The following is a 14,241-nucleotide window of genomic DNA, read 5'->3' on the forward strand; positions in this document are numbered from 1 at the left end:
CAGTCTTTATCATTGGACCCAATGATCTGGACTCAGCTCCTATGGTCATGGCGAGTGTGACATGAGGAACAGCTTCTTCAGATAGATTGTACCATTGTTTTTGTTCTGGTGTGAGTTTTACCGCTGCTGCTACACCCTGCGGTCCTACGTAGATGTCTGCCACAGTCAAATCTTCCATTCTTCCCTCTTTATCTTCCATCCATGCATCTTGATATTCTTCATCTGGTCGCCTAAGATAATTGTACGTACAATGTAGAGGATCTTGCGGGGGCCCATAGGGTCCTAGTGTATTTATCCATGGTTTCCAGGCCATGTATGTTCTTTGGACATGTGGAGTATCAATTTCAGTGGTGATCAGGCGGCTCCAGTACACAGTGGTTGTGTCATTTTCTTCGCCGTTTTCTGGATTTGCTGCCATCATCATGATTCTCTGTTGTCCGTCGTATGTCTGGTGGAGTGGTATCTGGCCTGGAAACTGGATTATCAGCCCATCTGGTGTGCATAGTATTCTCGCTCCTGATTTTACGAGCAGGTCTCTCCCCATCAGATTTATGGGACAGTTTGGGGCATAGAGGAAAGGATGTTGCAGGAGCTGCTTCCCAATTTTTGTGACCAATGGTAATGTATATCTCTGTACATCAATTTTTCCCGAGTATCCAACTGTTTTGAGGGTATGATTTGAGAGTGGTGGTGGTTTTCCCTTCAATCTTGTCAAACAGGAAGCTGTGGCTCCTGTGTCCACCATCATTTCCACCTTCTCCCCCTCAATCTCACAGGTGACCATTGGTTCATCTTGGGCTGGAATTACATCACCTGTGATTGGATCCTCTGGGCCTCCTCATACATATGGACCACTCCAAGCTGTCAGAGGCATCTGGTTCATGTTTGGCACCCCTCCTCCTCCTGGTTGTCCCTGAACTCCTCTGCCTCCACTAGGCCCTCCCCTCTGTTGATACTGTGAAGGCATGTACATGGGTGCTTGTGGCTGTAGTTGGACAGGGGTATACACAGGCGGTTGCTGTGCTTGGGGATGATACTGTTGTGTCTGGGGCTGTTGAAATTGCGTAGGGTTGTATTGTAAAGATGGTGGTGGGTATTGTGTTTGTTGATTTGGACAATCTCTAGCCCAATGGCCCGGCTGACCGCATAAGTAGCATCCCTCAAGCCGGAAAACTCTTCCTCTGCCTCTTCCTTGGAAACCTCCTCTACCTCTTTGTTGGTTCTGCATCTGATTTTCTGGCACTATCTGAGTTTGAACTGTTTGAGGCGTCTGCACTTCTTTCTCTGTTAGTATGACTTTTGCTGTTACAGCTGGCATCTGCCTTGTCAATTTCTTGTTTGTATTAGCTTCGTTATCTTTCTCAGCTACCTGCATCTTCAATAGTCTTTTCGCCAGTTTCTTTGTGTCTTCATCGTCTTCCACCATTGTTTCCTGGTATTTCATGTCGTGGTGTATGAGATTTAATCTCCATTCTTCTGGGAGTTTAGCTTCCAATCCCACGACATCTCCCAGGCTTGCCTGCACTGATTTGGGAAGGGCTTTTATGACTGCGTTCTTCCACAACATTATGACAGCTGGCGAAGTGTCATGTCGTTCTCCAGTGCAGTCCTCCCACACTCCTTCACATTTCTTCAGGAAGGCATGCATGTCTTCCCCAGGCTCTTTTCTCAGGCTGTTGAGGGCATGTAAACTGCGTGTTGTTGGGTAAATGTGACGAATGGCAGCCCAATACCTCGACCGGATTTTGTTGAATGAAATATCATCTGGAGAGTTGGTGCATTTAGCCTTGGAATCCACTGTTCTTGCCTCTAGTCTTCCCTCTGTCCTTCCAAGCAATGCCCTCATGTCTCCCAAGCACAGGTGGTCTTGGACTGTGTATTTCTCCAGATCATTCACCCACTTCTGTCCTCCTTGGGTGAGTGGAGGTAGTTTGGCCACTAAAGATTCCATGTCCCTGTGAGTCCATGGTTGGTAATCAAATCCTCTTCCAGCCGCTATCAATGGCATGGAGGTATGTACTCCTGTCCTGGTTCTTTGAGAGGTCGTTTTTTTTAGTTTTTGGGCATGTCCCAGAGTAATGTTGCTCATTTTCGTCACTACTAGTATTCTCAGGAGGAGATGCAAAACCGCGTTGTTGCTGTGACTGTTCATGATATGGGGAGTGTACACTGGTCTCCGACTGTGCACCGTCGTCATCTTCCTGTCCTTTGGAATAGTCAGGAGAGTAGTTTGTTCGGCGTGTTGTTTGTGATTTTCCCCATGTTTCTGTTATTTGTAGTTTTCTTTCTTCCTTTTCTTTGTCCTGTCCATGTTTTTCTACCATCATCTCCCGGAATCTCTCCTCTTCTTGTTGCTTTTGTTTGTCCTGTTGCACTCCGGACTTTTCCTGATCATCCATCCCTGTGTTTTTTGGTGGTAGCAGAGAGAAAATCGGCATGTCCGAACCTGCCATAGATGATGCCTCAGCACTGGGAGGTTTCTTGTTGGGCTGGAATGACATAGGTGTTCGTAATGTGTTTTGCGGAAGTTGATGCTGTCTAGTCATGTCCTTCAATTCTTGCATTTCGTGTTTGAAAATCTCCCGCAGCTGGTCAGATTTACTGTGAAGCATTCTTACTTCATAGTCCAATTCTTTAACACTTCTTTCTGTGGGGACATAGTCGAACTTCAATATTCCTCCTGAAACATTAAAAGTTGGGGCTTGTACTGAGGCTTGAGAGAACAGTTCTGATTCCGTTATGTAAGGAGGAGGTTTCTGAGGCAGGTCTGGATAGAGCTTTGGAGTTTGGATTATTGGAACATCTTCTATTTTTTCCACTGTGTGTTCCTGTTCTAGCGGATTTGGTTTTTTAACGACGTGCATGTTTGCCGTCACTGTTACAGAACACTTTAAATGGAGCATCAGACTTGTAACATGTACTTTTCTTATCTCCGCTTTGTTCATAGCAATCTTTGCAGGTCCATACCAGGAGGGTTGTCCGGCTTTGATCCATGCTTGTTGCTCTCGCAGGTATTCTCCATTCTCATGGTCAATTACAGATTGTCTATGGGCTTTCGTTGGTTCAGGCTGATTATCTGCTGGAAGCAGTCCTCTCGTTTGCCACTGTTCCAACAGTTTCTTATATTGGGTCCATGTCTTCCATCTAAGATTTGGAACTGTTGTAGCATCTGATCTGATTTTTACCCTTTCCTTAATATCTGCAGTTGTGCATGGTTCTGCGTCTGGTCTCAACTTAGTGTCTTTAAGTGACATGTTCTCTTCTTATTCGAATGAAATTATGAAGTTTATCAAGGATTGAAGCACTAATCCTCCGACTAGCACCTTTGTTCCTGATTTTAATATCCTATGTCATCCGATCTTAACTTTAAATCAGGTTTTTTTATTTTTTATTTTTATTTTTTTTTTTATATTATTAAAGTAAATTAAAATATAAAAATGTTGCAAATTCTAAATTGTTTAAAAAATAAAAATTTGTGCAAATTTTAAATTGTTAAAAATAAAAATTGTACAGTGTACAGTATAGTTTTGACTTTGAAATATGAATTTGGTTCAAATTCACAATGTTATGGTGTTTCCGCTATTTGGGTAATAATTCTGTACTACCACCAGAGTGCGCTATTTTAAATTCCAGCTTAATCCACTAGGGAATAGCTGTTTCAAAACTGACTCGTTTTTAACAAGGAGAAACTTAGTTTCCTCAAAAATATCTTTAAAATAGGAATTTACACTATGGTTAAACAACACAACACATAACCGCCAAAACACATTTGCAAAGAAGAATATTCACAATGTTATGGTGTTTCCGCTATTTGGGTAATAATTCTGTACTACCACCAGAGTGCGCTATTTTAAATTCCAGCTTAATCCACTAGGGAATAGCTGTTTCAAAACTGACTCGTTTTTAACAAGGAGAAACTTAGTTTCCTCAAAAATATCTTTAAAATAGGAATTTACACTATGGTTAAACAACACAACACATAACCGCCAAAACACATTTGCAAAGAAGAATATTCACAATGTTATGGTGTTTCCGCTATTTGGGTAATAATTCTGTACTACCACCAGAGTGCGCCATTTTAAATTCCAGCTTAATCCACTAGGGAATAGCTGTTTCAAAACTGACTCGTTTTTAACAAGGAGAAACTTAGTTTCCTCAAAAATATCTTTAAAATAGGAATTTACACTATGGTTAAACAACACAACACATAACCGCCAAAACACATTTGCAAAGAAGAATATTTCAAAAACCGCCAAAACACATTTGCAAAGAAGAATATTTCAAAAACCGCCAAAACACATTTGCCAGCAGCAATATTTCAAAAACCGCCAAAACACATTTGCCAGCAGCAATACTTCAAATCTTTGGAAATACAACAATCCTTCCCTCTAATATCCAAAAATTGATTCAGCCTTCTAGTTCCAACTGTGACAAGAAGTATTATTCGTTCTTCACAAGATGGAGGTCAGGAAAATGCCTCATTGGAGTGAAACCAGCTGCATAAGAACAAAGAAAGGAGTGCTTTGAAATAGCATTTCACGAAATGGCGATTGCCCTGTCTTTGTTTTTCCACATGTGGGGTGTAAACAAGATGGCACCCGATTATTTCGCACTCTGACCTGTAGACAAAGAGATTTGTCCATGCGGCTCTCAGGTGGGAGTTTAAACAATGGCTAGGTGATCTTTAAACGAACAGTAACAAAGTAAACCACTGGTGTGGTATCATAAACCCTGAAATACAAGCCAAAACAACACTTAGTTTAAAATAACAACATTTCTATCTAGTTTACTATGAAAAAATGGGCTTTATCTTATTGATATCATCACTTAAAGTTAGGAACCCTTACGCACTAGCTATAAACCTGTTCACGTAATATTTGACTTTATAGTCGACTATGGTTAACTGTTGCTATTTGGACACGCCAAACTGGGACTAATATGGAGACCTATCAGCCACTGATAATAGATCGTCGTCTTATTACTGCACTGCTGCTGTAACTCCGATTACCGTAACCCACCCGCAATATCTTTTTTTAAACAGAACAGTTTTAACCACTGATAAAGGCCTAGACCTTAACCAAGCCTTTCTTGAAAAGGACTTTCTTTAAAGCACTGACTTCGGTCTTAGCCCTTAGCTGATTCACTATGCCCCGCTGGTTTTCACTTTCTCGGCCCTTAACCGATTCGCTATGTCTCTAGATCTTAACAAAAAGTCGTCAAATGGGCTATATACCCTTACGTCATAGGCTAACTAACTATTAATCGTAACAAGAGACACCCATGTGAAAGCAGCAAGGCACCTATCCGAAGTACAATGTCCACACACTATATATTTAAAATTCAACACCCACACGTGGTTAATAGCATGCAGGGTTAATGGAACAAAAGAAAATGTGAACTCACCCTGCCTGTGACAAAACAACGCCTCGTGGTTTTAGAGTGATTATTTTATCAATTTGGGTTGTTTTAACATTAAAATGCACAGCTATTTTCAGGATCAGCCGGCTGCCATCAAACACACAAATCTAACTTTGCCTAGTTTAACTAGTGAAGAATCTTTGTCATAACAGGCATCTTCTTACCGATTGATTTGAGCTCTTGTGTGTCGAATGGCTGCAAGCGTCTCCAGGAAAAAGCCGGTTGGTTTTCTCTCCTCGGTCAGCGAGATCACGTCAGGGAAGTCACCAGATTGTTAACTGTGTTCGTTATTCTCCCGTCCAGGAGAGAAGCTTTAAAATAGGAGACTAAATGGAGTCTCTGTGAAAGTTCAATTGGGTACTTTAATTAAAAAAGGCGCGGTAGTGTTACAGACAGAATATTGTTCAGTCAGACAAACAGCTGTGATCCGCTCCTCGATAGGGAAGAGAAGAGAGTGGATCTCTCCTCCGGTGGTTTATATATGGTGTGCTGGCTCCTCCCCGCCAGCCGGCTCGCCTCGTCTCCAATGTCCGTTATTGCATTTAAACAGAGGATAGGTTCTTTTCACATTCAATATATGCTTAACACGCCGTTTCTCCTCATATTCTCTTTCATCACTTTTCATTTAACACATTCTAAACGCTGTAATCAATACTCTAAACAATACTTCTCGGCTCGTTTGGTTTCCGGTCATTCCGGAAGTTGTCACATGCTACTCTCGTCTGTAAACAATGTATTCAAATAAACTGTACCTTCATTTAATATTCAGCATGGTAGTATCTCGACATCTATAGTTGTAGTGTTAAATCAGTAGGCTTCGGTTTGCACCACTCCATATCATTTCGCTACTAAATTCACCTCTTCAGGAAATCGTATATTAGCCACATGCTAAATGCTAACCGGAGATGAAGGATTTTCAGAATAAAAGCTTAACTGCTTGTGCACAAGAATTTCTGGTTTTTCAGTATAAAAGAGCATTAAAACTGACGGCATGTTTAAACTACATTTCCCCATTAAAACATTGATTTTAATTTCTAACAGATATCAGAAAACCAGAAATGTATAACTCACCTGACACTGTGGCGTAGTAATCTCTTCGTTCGAGTCTGTCATGTCCTGTAAATGTCAACGATAATAGGAACGCCAACAGCCTGATGGCAACCGAAGATGAAAATCCCTCTCTTCTCTCATCTCATATGATTGGAGACGGCCAGCCAATCAGAATTGACCTTCTCGAGTTCTCCGATTGGTTGGTTTTGTGGCACATTTGTAACGCTGTGACAATTTGAGCGAGCGCGCGCAGGCAAAGTTGAGCGCGCGCAGGCTGGAGAGGTCGAGCGAGCGAGGGAGAGAGAGCGCGTGCAGCGGTCTGCCTGCGCACGGAGCAGGAGTTTTATGAGAGAAAATATATTTCTCTGTGCTCAAAAGTGTTCAAGTGCGCGCTCAATAGCATTTTCTATGCTCAACATGTTTCATTGCGTGCTCAGGATAGAGGCACAAATATAACGCCATACTAGTGGAGCCTCGCAGCAACGAAACCGTGCCGCGCCACCCTAATTGCGCCACATAAGCGCATAGGTGCGCCTCAGATGAGGCCCCCCTCCGCAAGGGGTCCTTTACTTCCAAAATTCTCTTTCTGTCCCTTGATGTATGCAAGATCTTTTAAAGGAATCCTTTTCCCTCTGCTGCAGGAAAAGTTAATTTGGGCTTGGATCACACAGCCATCACAGCCTCCCCCCTCACAACTGGTAATCCGACACTTGCAAGTGAAAATTTCAAATAATTTGTCTAACTTGACACTGAACCTCTCCTTGGCATCAAGTTTGCCCTTCCCAAGGGAAAACTTCACTGCCTGATTCCAGACCTCCTTCAGCTTGCACATGATGGTCACCTTTTCATTAATAACAGGTGGCTTGAAAAGAGCATTCGCTTTGCTACACTGACCAATCAGACCAGGGAAAATGTCAACCACCAGCTGGTCCACTGGGTAGTTCCTCCTGCCATCTTTAGTTTGATCCCTCAAGTAGCTGCCATACCTCAGGATATCCCTCACAGTTGGCAGTTCAGACACCAACAGCTCTCGCCCAGGGTTAGGGTTAGGATTACCATGAGCTCAACATAATTATGTACAGTACAAGTCCACAGCCAAGAAAATGTTATTTGCATGTCATTGTATTTATGAGTATGGAATTATGGAATTATAACACTGGAGCTTGTTATTATTGAACTTGATCATTCTGCTTCAGTTTGTGGGCTACAGCCAGTTTATGGTAGCAGCACGTTAACAGCTTCATCCTCTGAACGTGCGTCTGTTCAAAAAACTGCAGGAACCCAGAACACAGACAAAAAACATAACCCCCTTCACATCTCAACTATTGTAACGGGTCCCCGATATGACCACAGTAGCAGTGATGATACCTGTATTAAGCACCTTGCAGATCGCTTCTCTGATTGTTTTATTGCACAACAAAATCATGTATATTAACTTTCTTTTCTATGCATTTCAGTTCATTAACATTCTTTAATTAACACTTCACTTTCCTGACACAGTTCCACTAACATACATTCACTGTCAGTTACCCTTTTCTGTGATAAACACATATTTCACTTGAATTTCACATTCAGTAGACATTTATTGTACCTTAAATACATTTTAAGAATGAATTATCTAGTCTCCTACATGAGAGAAACAAGGCCAGGGCAAAGGCTAGGAAATCAGGCTTAGAGGTAGAATGGCTGCCTTTTAGGCAGCTAAGGAATAGCTTCACTTCACATGTCAAAAGTGCTAAATCTAAGTATTATCAGTCGGTTACCACAAACAACCTGAACAACCCTAGACAATTCTGGAAAGCCATAAAATCGATATCCACCGGTGATAGCCGTAATGAGCTACCTCCGTGCATTACCACAGCATCTGGCTCTATATCGGACAGGGCCACCATACTAAATTGTTTGAATGAGCATTTTGTGTCCTGAGCATTTTGTGTCCTGTGGCTCTCTGTTTGATTCTGTTTCTAATTCTGCTTCTGTGAACACCACAGTCGGTGACTCTGAACAATGTGGTCTTGAAAACCCTTTCAGTTTTACTCCTTTTACTGTTGATGTTGTTCGTGAAGTCTTAACCAAGATAGATCCTAAAAAGCCGGCTGGTCCGGACAATGTAGAACCTTTCTTTTTAAAGATAGCTGCAGATGTTATTGCTCCACCTCTCACTACTCTTTTTAACCTCTCTCTCAGCACGAACAAAATCCCAAAAGTGTGGAAGCCAGCTTATGTCCTGCCACTACTAAAAGGAGGGGAGGCCAGCTTATTAAACAATAATAGACCAATCTCTAAATTGTCAGTTCTGGCCAAGGTTCTTGAATGCCAGTGAGTGAGCAGGTAAAGGTGTTTTTATGTACAAATGACATCCTGTCTAAACATCATTCAGGCTTCAGAAAGCAACATAGCACCATAGTAGTAATATTCATTCCGCTTCAATCTCATTAGTATGCATATAAAGTGACAGGTGCTGTGACAGGTCACACCTCTACCTACTTATGCTAATGAGCTAAGTCCCGCCTCCCCTTTGTTCGAGGTGTGAGATATCAAGTAGGTGTGAGATCTCAAGTAGGTGTGATATCCCAAGTAGGTGTGAGATCCGTCGATAGGAGGGGGTTGATGTGTATTCACAGGTGTGAAAAGCCCCCACTGTTGCGCCTTATGGTGTATCATAAAAAATGTTTCAATCACATTAGTAGGCCTATGCATACAAAGTGACAGGTGGGCCCGCCCCCCAAGTGTGTGTGTGTGTGTGTGTGTGTGTGTGTGTGTGTGTGTGTGTGTGTGTGTGTGTGTGTGTGTGTGTGTGTGTGTGGGGACCTTCACTCCAGAGCTATAGGTGCCTGTCTTAACACCCCATGGCCCTGCAGTCGGCCAGAGGCTGTAAAAAGTCCTGGAAAGCAGGCAGGCACCTCGTTTGAGAGATGACTGTGTGTATATTAGAGAGCCTGAGGAGACACATTTTTACCGCCCATGCTTGACTGTTTATCTGTGCACTTTTCAACTGTATACAATACAACACAAAAATGCCCAGTGCTGCTAAGAAATAAGTTCAGAAAGCTCTGAAAGCTCTAACAAAAGTAAATCTCTGCAGGTATTTCAGAAAGAGTATGCGGATTCGGTCTGATCAGAACAAAGAAAACACCTTTTGCCTTCCTAATGTCACACTTTCCTCTTTTCTATGGCCTGTGTCTGTAGAGTTGGGGGAGACTTCCTCACCCCTTCCTTCCATCTCTCTCTCTCTCTCTCTCTGTTTCTGCTGATGTGTAAAATATACAAAATAACGTTTTATATACTTACTCTCTTGTTAAAAGGCGATGAAGTTTGCAGCGTATGCCAGCCATCAGTGTTCTAGTTTTAAGGCTTTGCATACCTCAAAGTGTGTCTAGAAGTATATTGGCAAGAGAAAAAAAAAAAAAAGCCAAAATTCGCCTAGGCCATTTAAAAGAAACCGAATTGCTGCTAAGAAATAAGTTCAGAAAGCTATGACTCCAGTGGAACACTGTTAGAGTCAAAAGTAACTCTCAATGTATTCAGACAGAGTATGCAGATTGGGGCCGATCAGAACAAAGAAAGCACCTTTTGCCTTCCTAGGTGCGTGTGTGAAGCAGTCACGGATGTCTTCACATGGAGATGAAGACTCCTGTCTCTTAACACCCAAGGTCCTGCAGTCGGCTGAGGCTGTAAAAGTTTAGAAAAAGCAGGTAGGAGGGCATTTTTGAGAGGAGACTCGGAGGTGTCAATATATCCAGATCGAAATATGCTGATTCAGAGATGATCAGAACACAGAAAGGCTGGGAAATTCTTTTTTAGTTTTGTCTACCATCTACATGTTTGTAATGTGTATGTACATATTTTCTATGTGTATATATATATATATATATAAGAATAAGCCTAAACAGTATTTTCTCTGTCATAAAAAACAAATGTGATGCTAATTTGTTAAACAACTAGGAATAATCGGATTGGTGGGCTTTTAGAGTCATAAACCTCGCTAGTTCAGCTGGGGTTTTTATAAAGGGTTACAGATTCACCAGAGAGGTCATGTAGTGAGTAACCGGAGCAGATCATCTGTGTGCTTTTTTCCTGGACCCGGATCTGATCTTTTGGAAGAAAAACACTGGTAAGTACTTTTTTTTTTTTTATAATAGCATGTAATTATTTAATGTTGCTTGGCTTGGATGTTGCTGTATTTACTGGCTTTTTTATTTATGAGTAAAGTATCCAAAATAATGTTTTTAATATACTTACTCATTTCTATTAAAAGGCGTTGAATTCCCCGCTTGAGCCAGCCAGCAGCGACCCCTCAAGAGGACTCCTTTCTGGAGTTTTTACACACCCGTCCTGCCCTCGTGTCTGATCTCAGTGTGTAACACCTGTGACTGGTTCATACACATCCCAAACGAGTCGGACAGACACAGCCCCTCTTCAGCAGGTGGGGGTCGACCCTCAACACAGAATCTGCTTGAGAATCAGGTCGATATTGAACTCAGGCCCTGACACACTCCTGACGAGTTATCATTCCGGTAAATGCCTTTTATGGTTATTTTATAAGATGAGCGCTACATGAATTATTTGTTAAATGTATAATCCTGTGTTCGAAAATACTTATCCTCTTTTTTTTTTATTCTCTCTCTTTTTTCTCTATAGAGCTATCCCCTATTATCAAGAGGACCCCTGCTGATGTTACGGTCAACTTTTCGGTCACACCAAATGAATAAGCTGGACGGGTCTCATGATAACTGCTAATGATGTATCCGAATGGTATGTTGGCTTTATGTCCATAAATGTAGAAGCGATGTGAAATGTTTCTTCAGTGGTGCCCCATCTATTTTTGATTTATCTTGGGGTTTTTTTTTTTTTTTTTTTTTTTTTTGTTGTTTTTTTTTTGTTTGATGGGGAATGATTTCATAAACGGTCAAACATGGATGATTTAACAGATGTAGACAGGTCTTTTCTTCGGGATATACATAACATAAGCGGGCTAAGCAGTGATAAGGATTACAGGCTTGAAGACCTGTCATTTCCTCGGGGGTCGGGCAATATCAGTGAAATAGCAGGCTCAGCTGAAAACGAATCTCCTAGCCCCTCAGAAGCAGAACCCCCCACAGCTAGAGAACTGTATTTTCTTGAGGATATGCGAAACATGCATGAGTTAAGCAGTGAGGAGGAATACGCTTTTGGAGACATGTCTTCCCCTCCGTGTTCAGGCAGTATCAGTGAATCAAATGACGAAGAAACAGTTGCATGCGTACATTCCCCCCTCCTCTGAAACAAACTCAACCTCTCCAGCATTAAATGACGCTATGGAATGGGCACTAGACTCTTACCAGAACCGGGGGCTTTTAAATCAGCTCCCAGACGATGTACTCCGTCTGAATGGACAAAATAGCAAAGCTTCAGCCAATGCCGTATTACCAGTTTCCACTGTGCAAAATGGTGGATATGTTAGTGACACTCTGAGTGACTCGGAATCATCAGTCTACACAGTCCAAAATGGTGGATATGTTAGTGACACTCTGAGTGACTCGGAATCATCAGTCTACACAGTCCAAAATGGTGGATATGTTAGTGACACTCCGAGTGACTCAGAATCACCAGTTTCCTCCATGCAAAGTGGTGGACATGTTGATCAGAATGACATTCCGAGTGACTCAGAATCACCAGTTTCCTCCATGCAAAGTGGTGGACATGTTGATCAGAATGACATTCCGAGTGACTCAGAATCACCAGTTTCCTCCATGCAAAGTGGTGGACATGTTGATCAGAATGACATTCCGAGTGACTCAGAATCACCAGTTTCCTCCATGCAAAGTGGTGGACATGTTGATCAGAATGACATTCCGAGTCACTCAGAATCACCAGTTTCCTCCATGCAAAGTGGTGGACATGTTGATCAGAATGACATTCCGAGTCACTCAGAATCACCAGTTTCCTCCATGCAAAGTGGTGGACATGTTGATCAGAATGAGATTCCGAGTCACTCAGAATCACCAACTTCCTCGTTACAACATGGTGGAGGCACCAGCCGAGATGCCTCAACATGTGTTTTCTCTCGACCTGTATTCAATAACACAGAACTGCGTCAGACTCTAGTCCTAACTCCTCCTAACGCTCGCGTAGACTTTGCGGCCTATTATAGGGTTCTGATGAGCAATGTACATGCTATGCTACATGAGGCTTTTGCACGGGCAGAGAGGGGAGATCTTGTACAGATTGAACTGCAAGGTGAACAGCTACAGGCTAACGTGTCATCCATTTTAAATGCCCATGGTGTTAATAATCTGAATGATTTTGAGGATGCCCTGTTCAATGCAGTGCAGTCAAATTTGGAGGTAATGGCAGACAGCAATCTTGAGCTTGTTGTGCAAATTGTTCAATCAACCCGTGGCGGTGGTGAGAAACGATTGGCTAGTAAAATGTTGGACAGTGAAATTGTCAGAAAGAAGAAGAGGTTTCTTTACGTTGTTCAGAACCCTTCCAACCAGCTGTGTTTTGCTATTAATTTAGCCATGTTGTTGCATAACAACATCACTGATAGCGAAGCTTATGAACGCGGTATACAGATTCAGAGGAGGGTGGGTTTGACAGATCAGACAGCTGTGACATTCAACGACATTGATACATTCGAAGAGAGTTTGAAATGCAAGATTGTGGTGTTTTACAGAGGCGACGATGATCGTGCCCACTGTAAATTCCAGACAGATGGCCCCAAACGAGACAAAACTGTGTTTTTGTTCCTCTTCAAAAACCATTATTATGGGATTAAAAACTTGAAGGGGTTTTTAGGCTCTCCATATGTCTGCGAACATTGTTACACAGGCTACAGCTCGAAGTGGACACACACCTGTACTGGTCATTGTTTTGTCTGCCTTGACCCCTCATGTACTCGGGAAGAGTTTAAACCCATCTTTTGTAAAGATTGTAACAAAACGTGCCGTACGGTTGGCTGCCACTCTCGACATAAAAAACAGACACAGAGAGCATCAGACATTGCCAGTAACTGCGATTTACACAAAAAGTGTGTAGATTGCCGACTTTCTTACTACACCCCCAAGAGTAGTGCAGATAAAACACACAAGTGTGCGGTGAAGAAATGTAAAACATGCGGCGAGAAATTACCCTCTGCTTCTACAGGAGAGTGTGAAAAAACATCTGTGTTACATCGGAGTGTTACCCAAAGAGACAGAACACAATGACAACATTGTGTTTTATGATTTTGAGACAATGGCGGGGCAGAAGGTGTACATGCCCCTTTTTTGGTGTGTACAAAAACCCTTGCAGGCAAAATTTGGGTCGCTGAGGGTGTCGACTGTGCACTGCAGTTTCTGGCACATTTTAGGTCCCCCAAATTCAAAAATGCAACCTTCATCGCTCACAATGCTAAGGGTTTTGACAGCTATCTCGTTATCAATGCAATGATTGAGCAGGGGCTAAAACCCTCTTTGATAATGCAAGGAAGTAAAGTGATCTCTTTTACTGACCAGGATTTCGGACAAAAGTACATAGACTCACTGTCTTATCTCTCTATGCGTTTAGCAGCAATGCCAAAAGCTTTGGGATTTGAAGATAAAATCAAGGGGTACTTCCCTCACGGTTTCAGCTCTGAGGCCAATCTGAGTTATATCGGACCTTACCCACCAGCACACTGTTATGGGATTGAGCGCATGACAACTGATGAAAAGAACAGGTACTTTTGATTTTCGAAAGCAGGCATTGCTTTACTGTAAAAACGATGTTGACATTCTTGCCCAGGGCGCCACTTTATTTCGAAAAGGGTTT

Source organism: Notothenia rossii (assembly GCF_949606895.1).
Source record: "Notothenia rossii genome assembly, chromosome: 6".
In the NCBI taxonomy this organism is placed as follows: domain Eukaryota; kingdom Metazoa; phylum Chordata; class Actinopteri; order Perciformes; family Nototheniidae; genus Notothenia; species Notothenia rossii.